Genomic DNA, 26,965 nt, shown 5'->3' with positions numbered 1-26,965 from the left:
GACTCTACACAGCCACACACCCAATCACATACATTTATACTGACTCTACACAGCCACACCCAATCACATACATTTATACAGACTCTACACAGCCACACACACAATCACATACATGCTGCTGCTACTCTGTTTATCTCATATCCTGTTGCCTAGTCACCTTCCCCCGATACATATCTACCTCTATCACTGCACATCGTAAATATGGTATTGTAACTGACCCTGTATATAGTATGCTTACTTATTGTGTTCTTCATATTTCTTCTTATTTCTTGTGTATTTTTTTCTAGTATTACATTGTTATTGATTATTCATTGTTGGGTTTTTAGTTTGCAAGAAAGGCATTTCGCTCAACTTGTGCATGTGACATTTAAAAACAAAACATAAACCGACGATGGCGTTGGAAAGACAAAAGCTGGAGAGAAACCCACAGAATCCACTCCCACATGACAGATCCACCTCTCTCCGGTTGTAGCAAAAAATCAATCTGTGGATCAACTGAGGCGTTTACGGACGGACACCCACAGTGGGAAACCAGAGGGAAAGTCTGTCAAACCTTGAGCAAGTGTTAAAGCGGGCAGATTTGGTTTTGTCGTCACACTTCTTACGCTGTCTCATTTCCCCCCTTCAATCAGACTTTCTCAGCAAGATTTCTGTCGCATATGTTAGGTTGAAGAAGGTTATGTCACGTTCAAAGGGCCTCGTTTGTGTCAGCCGAGTTATRGGCTTTAGCTTGACAGCCCTGTGATAGGAAGGCATTGAGGCACCATGACAAGTTGCCTCACCATTGAACAAGCGGCACAGATTCTCATTATTCCCCTCAACCTACTTTGGAACTTTTGATGAGTGTGTCTGTCAGTGGCTTGCCTTTGTCTATCTCTCTAAAAGTCTGCAAACAAACATACGTACAGGCAGGTTTGCAAAGTAGGTCTGTTTTGGATTCGGATGGCTTGTCACAATGTTTCTCGATGGATTAGTGACCTGCTGAAAAAATTCTCACCTCTGCTTGAGTGGATAATCTGTGCTAGCTAAGTCGTGCTAGATCGCTTGCCCACTCCACTGCACATCGCGTGGAATACGCAATATAAAGAGGAATAATTGATCTCCTTTGATCTTTGATGTCATTGACATCAAGTGGGAAGAGATTCCCCTTCAGGATGTCAAGTTGATTTCAGTGCGACATCACAGCTCCTCGTCTAAGAGTATCATTCACCGTAACAATGGATAACATGGGTTTTCGGCCACTGGTCCAGTCTGTTCTTGATGATTGAAGATAAGAGCTAGGACAGTTGCCCCAATTGGTTTTCTGCGGCGTCACGCAATATAAAAAAAATTGTAATAGACTACTGAGATAGTATTGAAGAAAATAGTAATTTCATCATCTTGTGATGTTGTGATGAAAAATATTTTTTTGATGTGCATCCTAGATGGTCATTTTAAATAATTTCACTATTCAAATTCCATGACATTTTTCAGATATCCGGATAGTTGGAAAAAACATGTGGTTTTTGTTACTTTGTTTAAACTTTGACACTTGTTTGCTGCGCTACCTACATGACTCAGGAGAAACGATGCGTGCTGCAGTAAGGCGGGGGACGGGCAGGGGGCTTGTGGTACATGTGACACGGGAGGAAGCGAAAAAGTAGCCACTGACAAGTTAGACACTTGCCATAGGTAAATGTCATAGGTTATCTATCATCCCATCTGGCAGTGCCTGTCTACTGCATCAAATCAATGTAAAAAATAAAGCTAGCTAAGATAGCCAGAGGGATAGCCAAGGAATACATTTGGACCAAATCATGGGCTGGTGCCACCATCTATGAATTTCAAATGTCCTTGTGTGTAGCAATGACACATAGATTACATTTTAATCTTTATTTAACTAGGCAAGTTAGTTAAAAACTTCTTAGGGCTGCAATCCCGTTAACGGGATCGATATGACAACAGCCAGTGAAAGTGCAGGGCACCAAATTCAAACAACAGAAATCTCATAATTAAAATTCCTCAAGCATACAAGTTTTAAAGATACACTTCTTGTTAATCCCACCACAGTGTCCAATTTCAAAAAGGCTTTACAGCAAAAGCACCACAAACGATTATGTTAGGTCACCGCAAAATCACAGAAAAACACAGCCATTTTTCCAGCCAAAGACTGGAGTCACATAAGGCAGAAATAGAGATAAAATGAATCACTAACCTTTGATGATCTTCATCAGATGACACTCGTAGGACTTCATGTTACACAATACATATATGTTTTGTTCGATGACGTTCATATTTATATCCAGAAACCTCAGTTTACATTGGCGCCATGTTCAGAAATGCCTCCAAAATATCCGGGTAATTGCAGAGAGCCACATCAAATAACAGAAATACTCATCATAAACTTTGATGAAAGATACATGTTTTACATAGAATTAAAGATACACTTGTTCTTAATGCAACCGCTGTGTCAGATTTCAAAAAAGGCAAAAGCACAATATTCAATAATCTGAGAACAGCGTTCAGCCACAAAAGGAAGCCATACAGTTACCCGCCAAATAGTGGAGTCAACAAAAGTCATAAATAGGATTATAAATCTTCACTTACCTTTGCTGATCTTCGTCGGAATGCACTCCCAGGACTCCCACTTCCACAATAAATGTTTGTTTTGTTCTGTAATGTGTCCAAATAGCTACTTTTGTTAGCGCGTTTGGTAAACAAATCCAAAGTCACAAAGCGCGTTCACTAAAAGCAGACGAAATGTCAAAAAGTTACGTAACAGTCAGTAGAAACATGTCAAACGATGTGTTGAATCAATCTTTAGGATGTTTTTAACATAAATCTTCAATAATGTTCCAACCGGAGAATGCCATTGTCTTCAGAAGTGCGATGGAACAGAGCTCCCTCTCATGTGAACGCGCATGGTCAGAGCATGGTCAGCTCATGGCAGACCTTACTCATTCCCCTCTCCTTAGGCCCCACCTCACAGTAGAAGCATCAGACAAGGTTCTAAAGACTGTTGACATCTAGTGGAAGCCGTAGGAAGTGCAAACTGACCCATATCCCACTGTGTATTCGATAGGCGATGAGTTGAAAACCTACAAACCTCAGATTTCCCACTTCCTGGTTGGATTTTTTTCTCAGGTTTTTGCCTGCCATATGAGTTCTGTTATACTCACAGACATCATTCAAACAGTTTTAAAAACTTCAGAGTGTTTTCTATCCAATACTAATAATAATATGCATATATTACCAACTGGGACTGAGGAGCAGGCAGTTTACTCTGGGCACCTCTGGGCACCTTTTCATCCAAGCTACTCAACACTGCCCCTGCAGCCATAAGAAGTTTTAAGAACAAATAATTTTTTACAATGAAGGCCTATTTCAGCCAAACACGGAGGACGCTGGGACAATTGTGCAACGCCCTATGGGACTCCCAATCACGGCTGGATGTGACCACTCCATTAAGAAGACGAGACAATTAATGGACAGCATTTGATCTACATCCTCATATCGTAAATGACAATCCCGGTCCTCAGACAAATGAACCAAAGGACCAAGCAATCATGCATCCTTTCATAACAGACAAGCTCTCTGACTGCATCTAATCGGAGGCTGGCACTCTCTCACGCGTGCCAACGCGGGTGGGTGCTTCTGGGAGAGAAAAAGCAGTGGCTACTCAAACATCTCCAACGGTCAGTGTAACTCAAATCATAAAAGTGGTTCTAACTCATACTGTATGTCAACAAGATTTCTTATAGCCACCTGTTAACAAAAAAGGTGGTTGTTGAGTAAATTGTACTGTATTTATTTGTGTTCTGCTAATCTAAAGTTATTTAGTCTTTACAAGTTATGATTACTTGATATTTTAAAGTCAATCTAACATTTATTACTTTATTCTATTATGTTTTAAGTTTTCACTTAAAATAATAAACCAGTAGTCAGACAAATTGATATTTGTAAAAAAAAACACATTTGCTTTATCTGTGTTGTGCTGATAAAGAATTATTACATTTTTGCAAGTTATGAATACTTAATAGCGCCACTTGGCACTGTTTTTAGAGGATTGTGGGTAATTCCAAATTTTTAGTCTTTGATAGTTGGGTTACTTAAATGATTCTAGGCAACGGGTTTCCAACAAAAAATGTAGTTAGCAATACAAAGTACTTTTTTCAGTGCATACTGTATGTGTCTGTGTGTGCCGTTTCATCACCTGTGGTGTGAAATATTGTTTTCATTAAAGAGCAGGCAGCAGTTCTCCTATGAAAACCCCAAACAGCACAGCAGGGTGTCTCTGGAGAGGAGCCTCAGCCTTCCTGCTTCACAGAAAGCCTCTTTCATTTCCTGCACACGCTCGTCTTACTGACTCGTTTTCATGTGCAATACCGCTGAATGGATTTCTGCTCCTTAATTCTTCCTTTTCTCCCTCAATTCAGGTGAGGGTTGGAGGTTCTTCTCTATTTTTAGGGCTGACTCCAGTTGTCTTTTTTTCTTCAACTCTTTTGCTCTCTCGATTTGATTCACACAGTCTTTTTCTCGTTAGCTGGCAATCCTCTGGGATTGGAATGACGGTGGTTTGAGAGTTTGGCAAAGTTTTGTGAGCGTTCCAGAACTACAAATGAGCATGTTAATGTGAAGTTAAAGATGAACAGTAACCTTGTGCTGGGAAAATATCCCACTAGGGTGTCAGTCTCAGACACCGGCAGTGGTGTCACACAGTCTACTAATGTGTCAGTGCACCATGTGGTGTACAAAACATGAAGCGTTTCTGACACACTGTAATAAACCGATACAGAATGGTGCAGGATATTCTTTATCCTATAATGGCCATAGAAGAACATACAGTTGAAGTCGGAAGTTTACATACACCTTAGCCAAATACATTTAAACTCAGTTTTTCACAATTCCTGCCATTTAATCCTAGTGAACATGGTACCTTCAGGCGTTTGGAAACTGCTCTGGCTGATTTATTTTGATTTTCACGTTGTGAAGCAAAGAGGCACTGAATTTGAAGGTAGGCCTTGAAATACATCCACAGGGACACCTCCAATTGACTCAAATGATGTCAATTAGCCTATCAGAAGCTTCTAAAGCCATGACATCATTTTCTGGAATTTTCCAAGCTGTTTAAAGGCACAGTCAACTTAGTGTATGTAACCTTCTGACCCACTGGAATTGTGATACAGTGAATTATAAGTGAAATAATCTGTCTGTAAACAATTGTTGGAAAAATTACTTGTGTCATGCACAAAGTAGATGTCCTAACCGACTTGCTAAAACTATAGTTGTTAACAAGAAAGTTGTGGAGTGGTTGAAAAATGGGTTTTAATGACTCCAACCTAAGTGTATGTAAACTTCCTATTTCAACTGTATATGCTCTGTCTAATAATTATAAACCAATCAGTTAAAAACCTAAAGTCATCGAGTAGCTTTTCGCTGTGAAGTGCAGTGYGCTTACCACCAGGGGCAGTAGTCTACACCTATAGGTATATGTACTATAGAAGTTCTTCCAAGTCCTAAGCAGCTCCTGGGCAGACCACCCCTGTTCTTTCATCAGGCTGGATGTTTCAGTCTCTCTGTGTCAGGGGTTCTTTCCGTTGGGAGACAGGTGCAGTGTACTCACTGAGGGCCGGCATGATAAGAGAAGAAACAGAGCGTCTCTTTCCTCTGTGTGACAACTTCATTAATCACTACGCCGATCGATCGCCACACAGGAAAAGGCGTTAGGGCGGGCCAACTGCCCACCCGCTAGTCTCATCCTCTTAAACATTTATGGATTTTTCTCGCTCCATCTCTCACTTGTTGTTGTTTTGGAAATGTGTTTTTCCTCTCTGGATCTGGAARAAAACTTGCTCAGTCTACAGGTAGCTTTTAAAATATAATAAGCCTATGTAGCTAGGAGTGGAAAGTCTGGAAACACGTAGTTGAAGTTCAATTTAATTTAAAAGTTTTCCCATCAAATTCTGTCCTGCCATTCCCTTTCCTGCAGTCGGATTACAAAAAGCCTCTAGTGGCCTCATGGGTGGAATGTTATAACATTTTTGTCAACATTATTTAAAACAACTCGCCGAACATCTGGTGTTTCTACGTTAAAACATTTTTGTTGTAATTTAGTCTTCTGTGATGTATATAAAGTGTAATACTGGGATGCAAACTCAACATGTAATACATTTCAACTCTATATCTGACATGGTACAGGTGTCTTATTKTTTGAAGGCCATAACCATGTGTGTGAGGTATATACTTTGGTTTCAAAGTAGATTTGTTTGACTACCAAGAAACACCCTGATTCAGCCCACTTCAGTAAAAGGTTAATGGGTCAATGTAAACCATCTGTGTGAATCTCACCTACCAAGTGTTTCCATTACCTGATTGGCTGAATGAAAGATGTGTGCTTTTGTAATCCCATGTGTCTGCTGGGGAGCACTTCCTTCTTTTAGCTTTGTTACATATGTGTCACGCCTGCTCCCACTTTTACACACACCTGTCACCATCATTACGCACAGCAGGACTCATCGGAGTCACCTGGACTCCTTCACGTTGTTGATTACCCCCTGTATATCTGTCTGTTCCTCGGTGGTGTTCCCTGTGTCCGCATTAATTATTGTTATGTGTTCCTGTCCAGATGATAGTTCCTGTAAAAAAAAAAATATATATATATATATATATGTTTTATGACATTGTGAAAATGTTACTGCAAGGTTGTGAAAACGTTTTGAAATTATTATTTTTTCTTTGTTGAAGGGTACCAAAAACGTTTTGAAATGGTTATTTTTTCTTTGTTGAAGGGTACCAAAAACGTTTTGAAATGATTATTTTTTCTTTGTTGAAGGGTACCAAAAACGTTTTGAAATGGTTGTTTTTTCTTTGTTGAAGGGTACCAAAAACGTTTTGAAATGATTATTTTTTCTTTGTTGAAGGGTACCAAAAACGTTTTGAAATGGTTATGGTCAACTTTGCAGGAACTTTGCAGGAAAAACATTCGAATGGTTTTTATAGGTTTCAGAAATCAAGACAGAGTTTCATATTGTTTCAAGAACGTTTTAAAACGTTCCAGAAACTTTAAAAAATGTTTCAGGAATGTCCCAAAACGTTTGCATTGATATTCTAGGTTGCATTGATTCTAGGTTGTATTGATATACTAAGATTTATACAATTTCTATATTCCATTGTTTTACTTTTAGATTTGTGTGTATTGTTGCGAATTGTTAGATATTACTGCACTGTTGGAGCTAGGAACTCAAGCACTTCATTACACCCGCAATAACATCTGCTAAATACACTATATATACACAAAAGTATGTGGACACCTCTTCAAATGATTGGATTCGGGTTATTTCAGCCACACCCGTTGCTGACAGGTGTATAAAATCGAGCACACAGCCATGCAATCTCCATAGACAAACACTGGCAGTAGAATGGCCTTACTGAAGAGCTCAGTGACTTTCAATGTGGCACCGTCATATGCCACTTTCCCGAAAAGTCAATTCGTCAAATTTCTGCTCTTCTAGAGCTGCACTACTAGGGTCAACTGTAAGTGCTGTTATTGTGATGTGGAAATGTATAGGAGCAACAACGGCTCAGCCGCGAATTGGTAGGCCACACAAGCTCACAGAAGGGGACTGCCAAGTGCTGAAGGGTGTAAAAATCATCTGTCCTCGGTTGCAACACTCTCTACCGAGTTCCAAACTGCCTCTGGAAGCAATGTCAGCACAATAACTATTTATCTGGATCTTCATGAAATGGGTTTCCATGGCCGAGCAGCCACACACAAGCCTAAGATCACCATGCTCAATGCCAAGCGTCGGCTGGAGTGGTGGGAAGTTCGCCGCCATTGAACTCTGGATAAGTGGAACAGCGTTCTCTGGAGTGATAAATCACACTTCACCATCTGGCAGTCCGACGGACGAATCTGGGTTTGGCGAATGCCAGGAGAACGCTACCTGCCCCAATGCATAATGCCAACTGTAGAGTTTGGTGGAGGAGGAATAATGGTCTGGGGCTRTTTTTCATGGTTCAGGCTAGGCTCCTTAGTTCCATTGAAGGGAAATCTTAATGCTACAGCATACAATGACATTCTAGACAAATTTGTGCTTCCAACTTTGTGGCAACAGTTTGGGGAAGGCCCTTTCCTGTTTCAGCATGACAATGCCCCCTGCGCAAAAGCGAGGTCCATATAGTAATGGTTTGTCAAGATCGATGTGGAAGAACTTGACTGGCCCTCACAGAGCCTTGATCTCAACCCCATGAATTGAAACACCGACTGCGAGCCAGGCCTCATCGCCCAACATCAGTGACTGACCTCACTACTGCTCTTGTGGCTAATTGGAAGCAGGTCCCCGCAGCAATGTTCCAACATCTAGTGGAAAGCCTTCCCAGAAGAGTGAAGGCTGTTATAGCAGCAAAGGGGGGGGACCAACTCCAAATTAATGCCCATGATTTTGGAATGAGATGTTCGACCAGCAGGTGTCCACATACTTTTGGTCATACTTTTGGTCATGTAGTGTCTGTGTATGTGACCAATAAATTTGATTTGATTTTGAAGTAAGAAAAAGTCACGTGAACATGCGGCACAATTATGTATTGGATGAAATCATTGTATATTTGTAAACTTGAAGTTGAGAAGTGATCTATAGGACCCTGACACAAAGTAGCAAAATGCAGCTTGAGATTTCACTGTGCCTGCTATTGACAGGTCTACATAATAAAATAAAATAAAATTGTAATAAAGCAAGCTTTCATAATCAGATTTTTTCATATTGACAACATATTATTTAGGTTGTTTTCAGAACACATAAACACACATATATTTAAATGATAGCTAGGATAGATGACAAATTGCTGACATCTTCCTTCCTCCATTGTTAGTGTGCTGGGATGTCTTTGTCCCCTCTCTGCTCAGACACATGGTATAGGGTCCCGGAGCGGCTCAGTGAGCCATGAAAAAGCCCAGATGAACTGAGGAGTACAAAAGGAGCGATAGAGGTGATGACAGAGACATCAAGCCGAGAGGAAAAGGAAGGGGGCAATGCCCCAGGTGGAGACGTACCGATCTAATATTAAAACGGACAGTGATCAAATCAAATCAAATTGTATTAGTCACATGCGCCGAATACAACAGGTGTAGGTAGACCTTAAAGTGAAATGCTTACTTATAAGCCCTTACCCAACAATGCAGTTTTATGAATGATGAACACTAATATTATGGGAAACATACACTGTACATCTAGAGTTGTGTTTATTCGGTTAATCCAAGGGTCTACCAGTAGCTCGTAGCCCACCTATGAGTAGCTCGACAAACAATTCTGAAATCTATTTTTCACGTGTTCCCCCGCAAACTGTCAAAGACAAATCTGACAAGTATCAGACACTTCAAGCTCCCATACTAATACTATCCAATCGAATCCAAGTTGACATTATCCCAGACCTAGTTAGGCAAAAATGCCCTAAAAAGCCAGACATAACACATTATCTTCCAATTAATTTCCAGCAATAATGGCCATGGAATGTCTGTGTGCCGCGCGTTTGTCTATCTTTGTGAAGCCAGTTATAAAATCTTGAGAACTGTCTTCTGGATAGACAGTAAGGCTTTCCCCAAAACTCTGTCAATTAAATGTTAACTGCAAAGTAGCTCGCGACAGGTTTTACTATTTAAAAGTAGCTCACATGCTAGAAATTGTCGGAGACCCCGGTCTAACCTGTTCCCATGTAGTGGAGCTCAACCTTCTGTTTATGGAGGGAATTTGTTTGTTCTCAGCTGAAGGGTCCAGGCAGCATTTTTGACACACTTCTAAAGGACTGAAGCTCTGACAGATCAATGCGATGCAGTGAAAGGTTACAGTACAGTGCCGTGGATGTTTTCAGAACACATAAACACACATTTACTTAATTAAAGGAAAGCTAGGATAAATTACAAACGAGATGTAGGCCTACATTAACAGTTTCTAAGGATAGGACTCTGTGTCCCAAATGGTACCCTATTCCGTATGTAGTGCACTACTTTTGACCAGAGTCCATATAGGTATTAGTGCACTACATTTGACTGGAGTCCATATGGGTATTAGTGCACAACATTTGACTAGAGTCCATATGGGTATTAGTGCACTACATTTGACTAGAGTCCATATGGGTATTAGTGTACTACATTTGACTAGAGTTCCATAGGGACTAGGGTGCCATTTGGGATGCATTGGGAGCTGTATGTGGATTAGGCAAATCATTGAATGTATTATTTGATTAGTGCCCAGTCTGCCTGTCTTTATTCTGCTCCTAAATGATACCTAATCCAATCCCCTCTGTGTGATTAAAGAAAATAATTTCAAGTAATCTTTAACAAGATTTGAGGTATTACTTAACAAAGCTGCTGAGATTTAGCTAAAGAGCTTGAAAACCTTCCCTCTTCGAAGTGACCAACTCCTGACTAGATGCGTTCCGGGATCACACACCTGGCTCTCATACACACACACCCCACACATCCTACACACACACCCTGCATACACCTGGCTCTCATACACACACACCCCACACACACCCTGCATACACCTGGCTCTCATACACACACCACAAACCCCACACACACCCTGCACACACCTGGCTCTCATACACACCACCTACACACACACCCTGCATACACCTGGCTCTCATACACACACACCCTACATACACCTGGCTCTCATACACACACCCCACACACACCCTGCATACACCTGGCTCTCATACACACACACCCCACACACCCTACACACACACCTGCTACACCTGGCTCTCATACACACACCCCACACACCCCACACACACCCTGCATACACCTGGCTCTCATACACACACACACACCCTACACACCCTGCATACAACCTGTGCTCTCATGACACACACACACCCTACATACACCCTGCATACACCTGGCTCTCATACACACACACCCTACACACCCTGCATACACCTGGCTCTCATACACACACACCCCACACACACACCCTGCACACACCCCCTACACACACACACCCTGCATACACCTGGTGATGACTCAAGCTCATGGCTGCGTGCTGAGTCCCCTCCTGTACTCCCTGTTCACTCATGACTGCATGGCCAGGCACAACTCCAACACCATCACTAAGTTTGCCGATGACACAACAGTGGTAGGCCTGATCACCGACAACGATGAGACAGCCTATATGGAGGAGGTCAGAGACCTGACCGTGTGGTGCAAGGAAAACAACCTCTCCCTCAACGTGATCAAGACAAAGGAGATGATTGTACACTACAGGAAAAGGAGGACTGAGCACGCCCCCATTCTCATCGACGGGGCTGCAGTGGAGCAACTAACATGGTCCAAGCACACCATGCCAGTCGTGAAGAGGGCACGACAAAAACTATTCTTCCTCAGGAGACAGAAAATATTTGGCATTGGTCTTCAGATCCTCAAAAGGTTCTACAGCTGCACCATCGAAAGCATCCTGACTGGTTGCATCACTGCCTGGTATGGCAACTGCTCGGCCTCCGACAGCAGGCTCTACAGAGGGTAGTGCGTACGGCCCAGTACATCACTGGGGCCAAGCTGCCTGCCATCCAGGACCTCTATACGAGGCGGTGTCAGAGGAAGGCCCTATAAATTGTCAATGTCTCCAGCCCCCCTAGTCATAGACTGTTCTCTCTGCTACCGCAGGGCAAGCGGTACTGGAGCGCCAAGTCTAGGTCCAAGAGGCTTCTAAACAGGCTTCTACCCCGAAGCCATAATAATCCTGAACATCTAATCAAATGGCTACCCGGACTATTTGAATTGCACCTCCCCTCTTTTACGCTGCTGCTACTCTCTGTTATTATCTATGCATAGTTATTTTAATAACTCTACAGACATGTACTGTACATATCACCTCAGTTACCTCGACTAACCTCGCTATTGTTATTTTACTGCTGCTCTTCCATTATTTGTTACTTTTATATTTTTAGTTGGTATTTAACAAATAAATGTAACATGTAACAAATAAAATGAGATTTTATTTGATGTTCTCCCTGAATGGATGCTTTGGACTGTGGCTGACATCAGGATCGCTCCCCCGCTTCCCCTAAAGGAATAGTGGTGGGGATTTGATTTGTATTCCCCAATCTCAGGCTCTTGTATGCATGTTATTGCATGAGGTGGATCTCTGCTTTTAGTTTTTTTTGGCAAACATAACACCTCTGATTCTCTCAGAATGGACAGAGAGAGAAAGTAAAGAGATAGTGGTCAAAGACAGGGAGAAAGACCGAACACGGTGGATGAATAGAGTGAAGGAGCAGGAGCTTGACAGCATCTGCAATCAGATGGTTTCTTTATCGTATTACATGGCTACTGAAGGACTCACATGGGAATCAGTTCACCCACTCGGACCCACTGCAGTCACCCAGAATGCACCCAGCACACTACAAGGATTGTATTAGGTCTTAGACAGACGGTCAGCATCTAAAAGATGGTTAACTAATAAAAACATTTTATTTTTATTTTTTAGGGGGTACAGTGCCTTGCAAAAGTATTCATCCCCCTTGGCGTTTTTCCTATTTTGTTGCATTACAACCTGTAATTTAAACTGATTTTTATTTGGATTTCATGTAATGGACATACACAAAATAGTCCAACTTGGTGAAGTGAAAAAAATTACTTGTTTCAAAAAATGTAAACAAATTTAAAAACGGAAAATATGGATTCACCCCCTTTGCTATGAAGCCCCTAAATAAGATCTGGTGCAACCAATAACCTTCAGAAGTCACATTATTAGTTAAATAAAGCCCACCTGTGTGCAATCTAAGTGTCACATGATCTCAATATATATACACCTGTTCTGAAAGACCCCAGAGTCTGAAACACCACCAAGCAAGCGGCACCATGAAGACAAAGGAGCTCTCCAAACAGGTCAGGGACAAAGTTGTGGAGAAGTACAGATCAGGGTTGGGTTATAAAAAAATATCCTAAACTTTTAACATCCCATGGAGCCATTATTAAAAAATGGAAAGAATATGGCAACACAACAAACCTGCCAAGAGATGGCCGCCCACCTAAACTCACGGACCAGGCAAGGAGAGCATTAATCAGAGAGGCAACAAAGAGACCAAAGACAACCCTGAAGGAGCTACAAAGCTCCACAGCGGAGATTGGAGTATCTGTCCATAGGACCACTTTAAGCCGTACACTCCACAGAGCTGGGCTTTATGGAAGAGTGTCCAGAAAAAAAGCCATTGCTTAAAGAAAAAAATAAGCAAACATATTTGGTGTTCGCCAAAAGGCATGTGGGACACTCCCCAAACATATGGAAGAAGGTACTCTGGTCAGATAAGACTAAAATTGAGCTTTTTGGCCATCAAGGAAAACGCTATGTCTGGCGCAAACCCAACACCTCTCATCACCCCGAGAATACCATCATGCTGTGGGCATGTTTTTTTATCGGCAGGGACTGGGAAACTGTTCAGAATTGAAGGAATGATGGATGGCGCTAAATACAGGGAAATTCTTGAGGGAAACCTGTTTCAAACTTCCAGAGATTTGAGACTGGGACAGAGGTTCACCTTCCAGCAGGACAAAGACCTTAAGCATACTGCTAAAGCAACACTCGAGTGGTTTAAGGGGAAACATTTAAATGTCTTGGAATAAAACGTGAGTAAAAAATGTAAACGTGTTAACCCTCGCAAGGCTGACGGCATCCCTAGCCGCGTCCTCAGAGCATGCGCAGACCAGCTGGCTGGTGTGCTTACGGACATATTCAATCAATCCCTATCCCAGTCTGCTCTTCCCACATGCTTCAAGAGGGCCACCATTGTTCCTGTTCCCAAGAAAGCGAAGGGAACTGAGCTAAATGACTATCGCCACTACCATCATCATGAAGTACTTTGAGAGACTAGTCAAGGATCATATCACCTCCACCCTACCTGACACCCTAGACCCACTCCAATTTGCTTACTGCCCCAATAGGTCCACAGACGACGCAATCGCAAACACAATTCACACTGCCCTAACCCATCTGGACAAGTGGAATACCTATGTAAGAATGCTGTTCGTCGATGACAGCTCAGCATTTAACACCATAGTACCCTACAAACTCGTCATTACGTGAATAGGGTGAATAGTTATGTACGCTAAAGTTCTCTTTTTTAAATTTTTTTATTGTTTGTTTCACACACAAAAAATATTTTGCATCTTCAAAGTGGTAGGCATGTTGTGTAAATCAAATGATACAAAAAAAAAAAAAAAACTATTTTAATTTCAGATTGTAAGGAAAATAGGAAAAATGCCAAGGGGATGAATACTTTGGCAAGCCACTGTAGATCAGTTTTAATATTGCAGATAGATTGTAGCTTACTAACAAGTCTTAACCTTTCAGTGATACCCATCCCGGATCCGGGAGCATCCTCATCAAAAAAGCTGACTAGCATAGCCTAGCCTAACGGGACAGGGATATCATATAATTGTCACGTTCCTGACCTATTGTTCCTTTTTCTGTTATTTATTTAGTTGGTCAGGGCGTGAGTTGGGATGGGTTGTCTTTGTGTGTTTTTGTTTAGTCTAGGGGTGTTGTATGTGTATGGGGTAGAGAAGAGTGAGGTTGTCTAGTTATGTCTATGGCTGCCTAGATTGGGTCTCAATCAGAGACAGCTGTCATTCATTGTCTCTGATTGGGAGCCATATTTAAGGCAGTCATAGGCAGTAGGCTTTTGTGGGTAGTTGTCTATGTTGAACGTTTGTTGCTTGTCTGTGCACTTACGTTATTTAGCTTCACGGTCGTTTGTTGTTTTGTTAGTTTGTRTATAGTGTTCGTTTTGTGTTTTCTCTCTCTTCTCAATAAAAGAAGATGTATTTTGCACACGCTGCGCCTTGGTCCAATCTCTGTCAAGAAGACGATCGTGACAATAATATAATTTCATGAAATCGCAAGTCCAATACAGCAAATGAAAGATAAACATCTTGTGAATCCGGCCATCATTTCCGATTTTTTAAATGTTTTACAGCGAAAACACAATATGTATTTATATTAGCTAACCACAATAGCCAAACACACAACGGCATGTTTTCACCATGTTTCCACCCCATAGGTAGCTTTCACAAAACCCAGAAATAGAGATAAAATGAATCACTAACCTTGAACAACTTTATCAGATGACAGTCTTATAACATCATTCACATCAGTCTTATAACAACATTTATGTTTTGTTCGAAAATGTGCATATTTGAGGTATAAATCATAGTTTTACATTGCAGCCACCATCACAAATAGTACCAAAGCAGCCAGAATAATTACAGAGAGCAACGTGAAATAAATAAATACTCATCATAAAACATTTATGAAAAATACATGGTGTACAGCAAATGAAAGATACACATCTTGTGAATCCAGCCAATATTTCCGATTTTTTAAGTGTTTTACAGCGAAAACACAATATATATTTCTATTAGCTCACTACAATAGCCAAACACACAACGCCATTTACTCCCCGCCAAAATAGCTTTCACAAAACCGACAAAATAGAGATAAAATGTATCACTAACCTTGATCAACTTCATCAGATGACAGTCTTATAACATCATGTTATACAATACATTTATGTTTTGTTCGAAAATGTGCATATTTAGAGCTGCAAATCGTGGTTATRCATTGTGAATACGTAGCAACAATTCMCCAGAATGTCCGGAGATATTTTGGACACTCACCTAATCTGACCAAAGAACTCATCATAAACTTTACATWAAAATAYTTGTTGTAYGGCAAATGAAAGATACACTGGTTCTTAATGCAACCGCTGTGTTAGATTTTTAAAAATAACTTTACCACAACATACAGCATGCGTTATTGTGAGACAGCGCTCACCTATTCTCCGCCGTGTTGGAGTCAACATATTACACAGAAATACGAAATAACATCATAAATGTTGTCTTACTTTTGCTGTTCTTCCATCAGAATGTTGTGCAAGGAGTCCTAGGTCCAGAATGAATAGTTGTTTGGTTTTAGAATGTCCATTTCTTCTGTCGAATTAGCAACTTTGGCTGGCCATGTGGAGGGCACATGTCCAAAAACTCTTGGTGCAAAGAACGAAAAATTCCAAAAGTCCCAATAAACGTTGAATAAACTGATCAAACTCGGTTAAAAAATCCTACTTTATGATGTTTTTCTCATATGTATCAAATGAAATCAGAGCCGGAGCAATTCACCGAAGACAATGTGAGGTTCCCCCGCGCGCCGTCGAAAACTGACAAAAGAGCTGACCTGCCACTCCAAAAGCTCTTATTCGGCCTCACATCAAGCTAGACACCCCATTCAACCTTCTACTGCCTGTTGACATCTAGTGGAAGGCGTATGAAGTGCATACAGATCCATAAATAAAAGCCAGTTGAATAGGCAGGCCCTGACACAGAGCCTCGTTTTCAGATTTTTAACTTCCTATATGGAAGTTTGCTGCCAAATGAGTTCTGTTTTACTCACAGATATAATTCAAACAGTTTTATAAACTTCAGAGTGTTTTCTATCCAATACGAATAATAATATGCATATATTAGCAACTGGGACTGAGGAGCAGGCAGTTTACTATGGGCACCTCTGTGCATCTTTCATCCAAGCTACTCAATACTGCCCCTGCAGCCATAAGAAGTTAAAACTCGTTTTTCAACCACTCCACAACTTTCTTGTTTTAACAAACTATAGTTTTGGCAAGTTGGTTAGGACATCTACTTTGTGCATGACACAAGTAATTTTTCCAACAATTGTTTAATCAAATCAAATCAAATGTATTTGTGTAGCCCTTCTTACATCAGCTGATATCTCAAAGTGCTGTACAGAAACCCAGCCTAAAACCCCAAACAGCAAGCAATGCAGGTGTAGAAGCACGGTGGCTAGGAAAAACTCCCTAGAAAGGCCAAAACCTAGGAAGAAACCTAGAGAGGAACCAGGCTATGAGGGGTGGCCAGTCTTCTTCTGGCTGTGCCGGGTGGAGATTATAACAGAACATGGCCAAGATGTTCAAATGTTCATAAATGACCAGCATGGTCAAATAATAATAATCACAGTAGTTGTCAAGGGTGCAGCAAGTCAGCACCTCAGGAGTAAATGTCAGTTGGCTTTTCATAGCCGATCATTAAGAGTATCTCTACCGCTCCTGCTGTCTCTAGAGAGATGAAAACAGCAGGTCTGGGACAGGTAGCACGTCCGGTGAACAGGTCAGGGTTCCATAGCCGCAGGCAGAACAGTTAAAACTGTTCTGGACTGGGGACAGCAAGGAGTCATCATGCCAGGTAGTCCTGAGGCATGGTCCTCGGGCTCAGGTCTTCTGAGAGAGAGAAAGAAAGAGAGAATTAGAGAGAGCATACTTAAATTCACACAGGACACCGGATAAGACAGGGGAAGTACTCCAGATATAATAAACTGACCCTAGCCCCCAACACATAAACTACTGCAGCATAAATACTGGAGGCTGAGACAGGAGGGGTCAGGAGACACTGTGGCCCCATCCGATGATACTCCCGGACAGGGCCAAACAGGAAGGATATAACCCCACCCACTTTGCCAAAGCACAGCCCCCACACCACTAGAGGGATATCTTCAACCACCAACTTACCATCCTGAGACAAGGCTGAGTATAGCCCACAAAGATCTCCGCCACGGCACAACCCAAGGGGGGCACCAACCCAGACAGGAAGACCACGTCAGTGACTCAACCCACTCAAGTGACGCACCCCTCCTAGGGACGGCATGGAAGAGCACCAGTAAGCCAGTGACTCAGCCCCTGTAATAGGGTTAGAGGCAGAGAATCCCAGTGGAGAGAGGGGAACCGGCCAGGCAGAGACAGCAAGGGCGGTTCGTTGCTCCAGTGCCTTTCCGTTCACCTTCACACTCCTGGGCCAGACTACACTCAATCATAGGACTTACTGAAGAGGTGAGTCCTCAATAAAGACTTAAAGATTGAGACCGAGTCTGCGTCTCTCACATGGGTAGGCAGACCATTCCATAAAAATGAAGCTCTATAGGAGAAAGCCCTGCCTCCAGCTATTTGCTTAGAAAATCTAGGGACAATTAGGAGGCCTGCGTCTTGTGACCGTAGTGTATGTGTAGGTATGAATGGCAGGACCAAATCGGAAAGATAGGTAGGAGCAAGCCCATGTAATGCTTTGTAGGTTAGCAGTAAAACCTTGAAATCAGCCCTAGCCTTAACAGGAAGCCAGTGTAGAGAGGCTAGCACTGGAGAAATATGATCACATTTTTTGGTTCTAGTCAAGATTTTAGTAGCCGTGTTTAGCACTAACTGAAGTTTATTCAGTGCTTTATCCGGGTAGCCGGAAAGTAGAGCATTGCAGTAGTCTAACCTAGAAGTGACAAAAGCATGGATGAATTTTTCTGCATCATTTTTGTACAGAAAATTTCCGATTTTTGCAATGTTACTTAGATGGAAAAAAGATGTCCTTGAAACAGTCTTGATATGTTCGTCAAAAGAGAGATCAGGGTCCAGAGTAACGCCGAGGTCCTTCACAGTTTTATTTGAGACGACTGTGCAACCATCAAGATTAATTGTCAGATTCAACAGAAGATCTCTTTGTTTCTTGGGACCTAGAACAAGCATCTCTGTTTTGTCCGAGTTTAAAAGTAGAACATTTGCCACCATCCACTTCCTTATGTCTGAAACACATGCTTCTAGCGAGGGCAATTTTGGGGCTTCACCATGTTTCATTGAATTGTACAGCTGTGTGTCATCTGCATAGCAGTGAAAGTTAACATTATGTTTTCGAATGACATCCCCAAGAGGTAAAATATATAGTGAAAACAATAGTGGTCCTAAAACGGAACCTTGAGGAACACCGAAATGTACAGTTGATTTGTCAGAGGACAAACCATCCACAGAGACAAACTGATATATTTCCGGCAGATAAGATCTAAACCAGGCCAGAACTTGTCCGTGTAGATCAATTTGGGTTTCCAATCTCTCCAAAAGAATGTGGTGATCGATGGTATCAAAAGCAGCACTAAGGTCTATGCACGCACGCACGCACGCACGCACGCACGCACGCACGCACGCACACACACACACACACACACACACACACACACACACACACAGTGTATACAAAACATTAAGAATACATGCTTTTTCTATGACTCTTTGGAACGCTTGCAACACCTTGTGGAGTCCATGCCTCGTCGATTTTAAGCTGTTCTGAGGGACACCTACATAAAGGACACCTGCACTCTGTGTTCAAGTCCACTTCCAGCTGGGTGAGTTCTCCAAGCGGTATAGTCTGGTGCAGTGGAGAGGAAGCCACAGGTCCCAGTAGGGGTCTACATCTGGGCTGCTGTGGGTGTAATTTAACAGCTGGGGCACATGGGGTGGCTGAGGCAAAATGATTGTTGTACCGCCTGCTTGGAACCCTCACCTCCCCCAAACACGTGCACAGGGCCTACAACCTTTCAGGCTCACACAACCCATACCGGATCGTAGGCTGCAGAATTCTTCCTTAGTTCAGATTGTGACATTTAGCACACGCTGAATGAGTTAAAATGCAATTCATATTTAGGGTTGGCATTTTGATCAAGTGCAAGCTAGTAGTGGCTTAAGAAAATGTCCCTGGGGTTTGAGCATTCATAAATACAGATTCATGTTTTTACACTTACCTAGGCTGTTGTCAGTTGACCCATGCAGTTTGAAGCGGCTATTCATGTTATTTAGTTACAGCCTCTGCCAAGCCCTCAAATTCTTCACACTGATACTATAGGTCCATCCTATAGCTGAGGCTTCTTGCTTCATACTCAATTCCCATCTAATTATTTTTCGAGGGCCTTTGTTGGCATCCTCTATAGATTGGATATTTTTTCACCTTTATGGACAAAGTTGGACAGCACCCAAACAAAGAAACACATTAAGAAAACGTTGATCCAGTACTCCCAGCCCCCAGGCACAATCTGATACATAAAATGGATTTCAAGTCCAACTGACTTACGTCTTGCTTTCTTAGAATCTAAGATGAACAAAAGAATGGAGTGATATAACCGTCTGTATACGATAGAGTATTTACGTAAAATACATTGTCTCTAGATGACATGGTCAGAACCCCATGTGTTTTAACCCCCACATTTTTTGCTAAAAATAAAAATGCGTCACATACCAGTCTGCCAACAATGTAAAAAAACAACAACAAAAAAAGAATTGAGTTRATAAAGCCTCCATACAAATATGGTCTCTTTTTTGCTATCTTGAGTAAGGCAGCTTCAAAATGCAGGTGGTTTCAGCCTAGCTCAGTGCTTTCTGTGGTGGTGAGGAAGCCAGCAGAAAATATGGAGCGTAGGGATTGGTAATGTTGTCTAGTTGCGCCGTGATTGGCTAAGTGTTCTGTCACTCATGGGGACACTACGTCACTGCCAAATCTAAGGGTAGGTAGAGCTCGAAAATTCAAGCCCCTTGGGTGCTGCCATTGAGTTACATTAGAAGTGCCCATCCAAGAAGGTTCAGGTCATTGGCTCCATATAAAATGACGTCAAATCACGTTATAGCTACAGTAGCTTTTCATTGTACTTTCAAAATCTTAGCTAGAAGTCATCATGAATCTTCATGTCGACAGTCTACTGGCAAATCCTTTTTAGATCAAATGTATCGGTGCTCATAGGCCATTGGACGTAAACATTACACAGTAAGTTGGAAATCGCAAATTCAACAATGAGTGGTTTGGAAGGAATCAATGGCTAACTGCAAGCATTGCAAAGCAATCACTAGGATGCTATTCAGTGGAATGGGTGTGGTGTCCCAATTCTCGGTTTAATGTTCTCTTTTCCAAGTTTAAATTCCAAGCATGATTTCTGCCGCACTCAAAACAACTGTTAACACAGAACTGGCAAATCTGACTTCAGTGAGTTCAAGACAACTGTGTTGGTCATCCAACACGGAATTGTAAATCGGAAACTCGGGCCTCTTCCTATAGCTACGACCTGAAGATCACTGACGTCATCGTGATTCGACCTTGTTTTTTTCCAAGTTCCCAGTAGTCTTGAAAATACTGTAAATCCAGAGAATGACAGAATTTGATGACACAGTTTGATGACAAAGTTTGCCCACAAAGGACCGCCGCTCCACCTTCCTGTTCAAGTGGGCACAGCACAACAAGGTGAGTCCAAAAATGTATTGTATGCTGCTGCATAAATTATATAATATGCCAGGGAGATATGTATACAGTAGCTAAGAAAGTAAAACTAAGTGTATGTTGTGTATTAAGCTGTTAGTAGCCCATGTGCCTCACCCTAATAATTTGGTTTATTTTCCCCTCTGAATTTTGCCTACTGTTCTGACTTGGTGGTGCACATGTAGCCTATAACCTGTTTTAGAGAAATGTAATCATTGAATATTGTAAGAGCTTTCATTATCTGCTTATATGCACCCTTTATTTATCCTACTGTTCTGAATTGGTGTACAGGGAGAATACTGTAAGAACAGCCCATGTTCTGAATTCTGTCGCTGTACAGTTCAAAAGTGCTGAACAAATAGTTCTAGCTCGCTCATTAATGTCTTAATCGAAATGACAGATTGCCTCTTATCCGCTTGTGGTCCCCTTATGCCATAGATTGTACATCTCAATTGTCAGTAGAAACCACATTTGTTTAAGCAAGTCAGCCATATCTGCTATGTTTTTTTAAAAGGCAGTAAATGAGATTGAATTAACTGTTTCACTGCCAGACAAGGCTCTGCTGACAGCCAGGTGTAGCAGTGGTAAGGTGTTGGGACTCTGCTGTTGGGACAGCTTCATGTAGGCCTTAACAGTTTGTGTGCACCGTTTGGCATCATTATAATTTATAGTGCAATTACATTTTTTTAGGTTTGCCCCACCAAGATTTAAATGCTAAAATCGCCACTGGACATAAGACAAGATTTATGAAGTGAAAAGACTATGGGCTCCATTTTAACAAACCTAACGCAATTGATAATCTTAGTGTTCAGGGAAATATTTTTGCTATTTTCACAAACGCAATTATGGGCGCAGTAGCTGGTAATGGCGCGAAAGGGCTGGGTTTCGATGCTAGTTGTACAGTGCCTTGCAAAAGTATTCCTCCCCTTTGGCGTTTTCCCTTTTTTGTTGCATTACAACCTGTAATTTAAATAGATTTTTATTTGGATTTCATGTAATGGACATACACAAAATAGTCAAAATTGGTGAAGTAAAATGAAAAATATTACTTGTTTAAAAAATTTAAAAATACGGAAAAGTGGTGCATGCATGTGTATTCACCCCCTTTGCTATGAAGCCCCTAAATAAGAAGTCACAAAATTAGTTCAATAAAGTCCACCTGTGTACAATCTAAGTGTCACATGATCTGTCACATGATCTCAATATATATACACCTGTTCTGAAAGGCCCCAGAGTCTGCAACACCACTAAGCAAGTGGCACCACCAAGCAAGCAGCACCATGAAGACCAAGGAGCTCTCCAAACAGGTCAGGGACAAAGTTGTGGAGAAGTACAGATCAGGGTTGGGTTATAAAAAAAAATTGAAAGAATATGGCAGCACAACAAACCTGCCAAGAGAGGGCTGCCCACCCAAACTCACATACCAGACAAGGAGGGCATTAATCATAGAGGCAACAAAGAGACCAAAGACAACCCTGAAGGAGCTACAAAGCTCCACAGCGGAGATTGGAGTATCTGTCCATAGGACCATTTTAAGCCGTACACTCCACATAGCTGGGCTTTACGGAAGAGTGGCCAGAAAAAAACATTGCTTAAAGAAAAAAATAAGCAAATACGTTTGGTGTTCGCCAAGAGGCATGTGGGAGACTCCCCAAACATATGGAAGAAGGTACTTTTGTCAGATTTAGCTTTTTGGCCATCAAGGAAAACACTTTGTCTGGCTCAAACCCAACACCTCTCATCACCCCGAGAACAACATCCCCACAGTGAAGCATGGTGGTGGCAGCATCATGCTGTGGGGATGTTTTTAATCGGCAGGGACTTTGAAACTGGTCAGAATTGAAGGAATGATGGATGGTGCAAAATACAGGGAAATACTTGAAGGAAACCTGTTTCAGACGTCCCGCGATTTGAGACTGGGACGGAGGTTCACCTTCCAGCAGAACAATACCCTAAGCATACTGCTAAAGCAACACTTGAGTGATTTAAGGGGAAACATTTAAATGTCTTGGAATGGCCTAGTCAAAGCCCAGACCTCAATCCAATTGAGAATCTGTGGTATGACTTAAAGATTACCGTACACCAGCGAAACCCATCCAACTTGAAGGAGCTGGAGCAATTTTGCCTTGAAGAATGGGCAAAAATCCCAGTGGCTAGATGTGCCAAGCTCATAGAGACATACCCCAAGAGACTTGCAGCTGTAATTGCTGCAAAAGGTGGCTCTACAAAGTATTGACTTTGGGGGGGGTGAATAGTTATTCATGCTAAAGTTTTCAGTTTTTTTGTCTTATTTCTTGTTTGCTTCACAATAAAACATATTTTGCATCTTCAAAGTGGTAGGCATGTTGTGTAAATCAAATGATACAAACCCCCCAAAATCTATTTGAATTCCAAGTTGTAAGGCAACAAAATAAGAAAAATGCCAAGGGGGGTGAATACTTTCACTAGCCACTGTAGGTGTGTCGAGGCTTGACCCCTCACTGGCCAATCAGAATGAGCTCCATGGCTAAATATGTGGTTGCTTCAAGTACAATCTATTGTATTATGTTGTCATCAACTCCAATTCAAATGTTAGTCCGTTGTGGCCTAGTTTGTTAAATAACAAAATGTATCTATGCAGTCCACATTATAAGAAGCCTAATTACATGGCTAGAATATGGAAGTATATTCACAATGCATTCRCACTGATATAGGGGCTAGGCTAGTCTCGCATTGCCATACCTCCAAAATCACAAAATTGTCACGCCTCCCTTGGAGTTCTGGAGAATTTAGTATTGTAAAAATGTTTTGGGGGGATGGAAGTAAGGCTATGTGTGAAGAGAGGGGTGGTGGTGGCTTGATTTTCTACCATTTCCTGTAATGGAGTAAGGTACAAGGGAAGAAGGCTGCTTTTACACACTGTAAATAAATAATTTAGGTTAAAGCTTTGTTCTAATACTCATTTTCAGATATCTAAAATGTAGAGTGGGCCAAGATGTGATCTGTCACTCATATTTACTTATTCATTAAAATGCATTTTCTTTCACTTTTCTCCTTCACTTGGCTTCAATAAATAATCCAGATTTGGAAACATCAATGCTCAGTGGACTGAATGAGTTATTGTGAATTAACTTGTAGTTGTTTTTTTTGGGATGAAATAAGTAACAAAGTGTACTACTACTAACTTTACACAACTTTCAAAATAGAAAAAGTGTGGGCTGTCCCCCTAGTGTTGGCCCAGAGAATTGAGAAAAGGGTTTAGCAGTTGTGCTACTAGTCTTGCACGGTATTTAAATCACAGACCATAACATGTATTTGTATATAAGGTTTCTGTCACTGGTGTAGAGAGGAGTTTGGCAGGAGGCATTTGCAGGTTTAGAACTACTGAGCTTATTTAAAGTACCATAGATCAAAGCGGGACGAAACCCAAACACTGTTGTGCTCAAAATATATCTTCATAAACCAAAAGACACAGGGCGAACTCAAAGTGCAACATATAAAGTACTCAGGAAATAGTAGGAGAGATTCCTCTCAGGAAAATAAGTAACATTTACAATGACCGACAAAGACAAACGGCAGAGGGAGTATATATACAGTGAYAGAGTGGGGATTGGAACCAGGTGTGTGTAAYGATGACGAGACAAGTCCGGGGTTGATGAGTGAAGGGCGTTTGCCAGCAGTAGGTTCGGCAGCAGCTAGAAAGCCGGCGACGCCGAACGCCTGAGCTGGAGGGGAGGGGGAGCCAAAGCGAAGGCTGGTGTGACAGTAACCCTGCCCCCTGCGAAGCGGGGCGACGACCCTGGAGACGCGGTGCGGGTCGGTCCGGACGATGCWTGTGGATGTCCCGAATGAGAGAACGGTCCAGGACGTCCAAAGCGAAGGCTGGTGTGACAGTTTCAGACAGCATCGACAGGAAGAATGTTAACAGTACATAACATTGTAAATAAAAGTAATTTCACAAATAAATTCAACAAAGAATGTAATGTTACAAAAGCAAATACATATTTTTTTTGTCTATGTTGTCATTGGTTACAGTACTATGTCTACTTTCCCCTTTCTTACATTACTTCTCTAACTGTGGCACTTAAGGTAACCATTTCCAACTGTCAATGTTTGTGCCTCTGTCAGCGTGCCAAACGAGCAGACAGTTTGTTCTCCTCACAATGTAAGTTCAGTTTGTGGTTGTTGATCCAGAACACTAGTTCCTCATAGTCCAATTTTGTGCAACAGGTTTATTTGGAAGTTCTGGATGCTTYGGTAGAACCTGCCAGGTGTCCAAGCAAACACCTTCTGATCAAGAAGCACACTTACTATATATGGTTGATGTTCTTCAGATGTACTTGAGATTGAGTGCTTTCCAGACTCTGACTTCAGCTCACAGTCTTTATCAAATGGCTGTAATGAGGTCTGTCTGCTCGCCAATGGTCCTGTTGAGTTTCTGTGCAAAATGTCAAACTGGACATGGGCCTTTTAATGTTGGATGAGATCTTTTGTGAGGCGGACATGGTGTTCACAGTTCTTGCATCAAATACTCTGGGACGATTTCTCCTTTCCATAGAGTAGGCGCAAGCAGGAAAAATTGATTAGCAAAGGGGGACAACTAAGAGGGGGCAGAGGGGGACGTGTGATGGAGAAGCCGCGCTAGAGGAGGAGCTCTCTGTCTGGGAAGAATGGCGGAGCGGTAAAGAGAGCATCACAGCTTGAGTATTTCTGTGATCTAATCACGTCGGAGAATCTGGCCGCTGTTAGCATGTAATCTGTGTTCTTAGCACACCTGCCAGTGTGATCCATGACTCCTGGCCCAGCGGAGGCACGCGGAACAAAGCACAAATATAGCAGGCTCGCTGCACATACATCCTCCACACCTCTCCCTCACTTTCTACTCATGCAATTATCACTGTTTTGCTTTGTGTGTTAAAATGATGCCTAGGAATGCTGGAAGTAGGCCCTATGCACACTGCACACACAAAAGTGATCTTACTCACAGTAAAGTCTGATGCATTTGACAAGTTTTCCAAAAGTATGCTCAATTGATAGTGTTGAGCATTCCCAATTCAATATAAATTGTTCCCAAACAGAGGTAGCCTACAGTAGTTGTATAATTCAACCAGTTATTTYCCCACTTTTTTCAGTTAATCTCAGACCTTGCACTAACGTTTCCAWCTGCAGTACTGACCTGTCAGWAGGTACACCGTCAATAYTTATAGGGGAGAGTGGGGTAAGTTGAGCCATTTCTTTTAACATTCAGCATCACTTTGGCAATGGAAATATAGTATTCTTTCTAACAAAGATATCGACATACAGCATATTTCAGGATGTTGTGTATCCCTGGAAATAATCGGAATTCATGTCAACATTGCCTAACTACAACTAAACCCTTTGGTTCAACTTACAACTCTCCCATACTGACACTATTTCTAATGTGACTCATAGTTTTCCAACAGGTGCAGTTTATAGCTTAAAGGGAGACMGCACTTCCTGATTTGGACTTGTTTTAGATTTGGTTCATTATGAAATGCTGGCGGCCATGACTGAATTMAAACGTGAGTTGGTTTCGGGGTGTGGTTTTCATATGGGTGTCTTGTGTGTGTTCGCAGGTTTGGAAGATTTAGCTAAATTCTTTTGCCAATTAGCGTCAGCCGGCTGGTRCGCAACCGTGGCAAAGTTGGTTTGACTTTGGATAGTTATGGACCTTCAATAAACGGCACAATGTAAATGGGACAATGTTTTCATGCTGCACATATTTCAGTTGTCTTATTAAATCCTTTCAATATTTGTATATGCATTTCTAAAATGTACAGTTGGTTTGAGGTTTTGAAGTCATTGAAATGTTGAGCCGTTGACCTTTTAAAATATGGTCCCATGTACATTGTGTAATTTACTGATGTA

Source organism: Salvelinus sp. IW2-2015, linkage group LG26 (assembly GCF_002910315.2).
Source record: "Salvelinus sp. IW2-2015 linkage group LG26, ASM291031v2, whole genome shotgun sequence".
Lineage (NCBI taxonomy): Eukaryota > Metazoa > Chordata > Actinopteri > Salmoniformes > Salmonidae > Salvelinus > Salvelinus sp. IW2-2015.
This window is presented reverse-complemented; position numbering follows the sequence as displayed.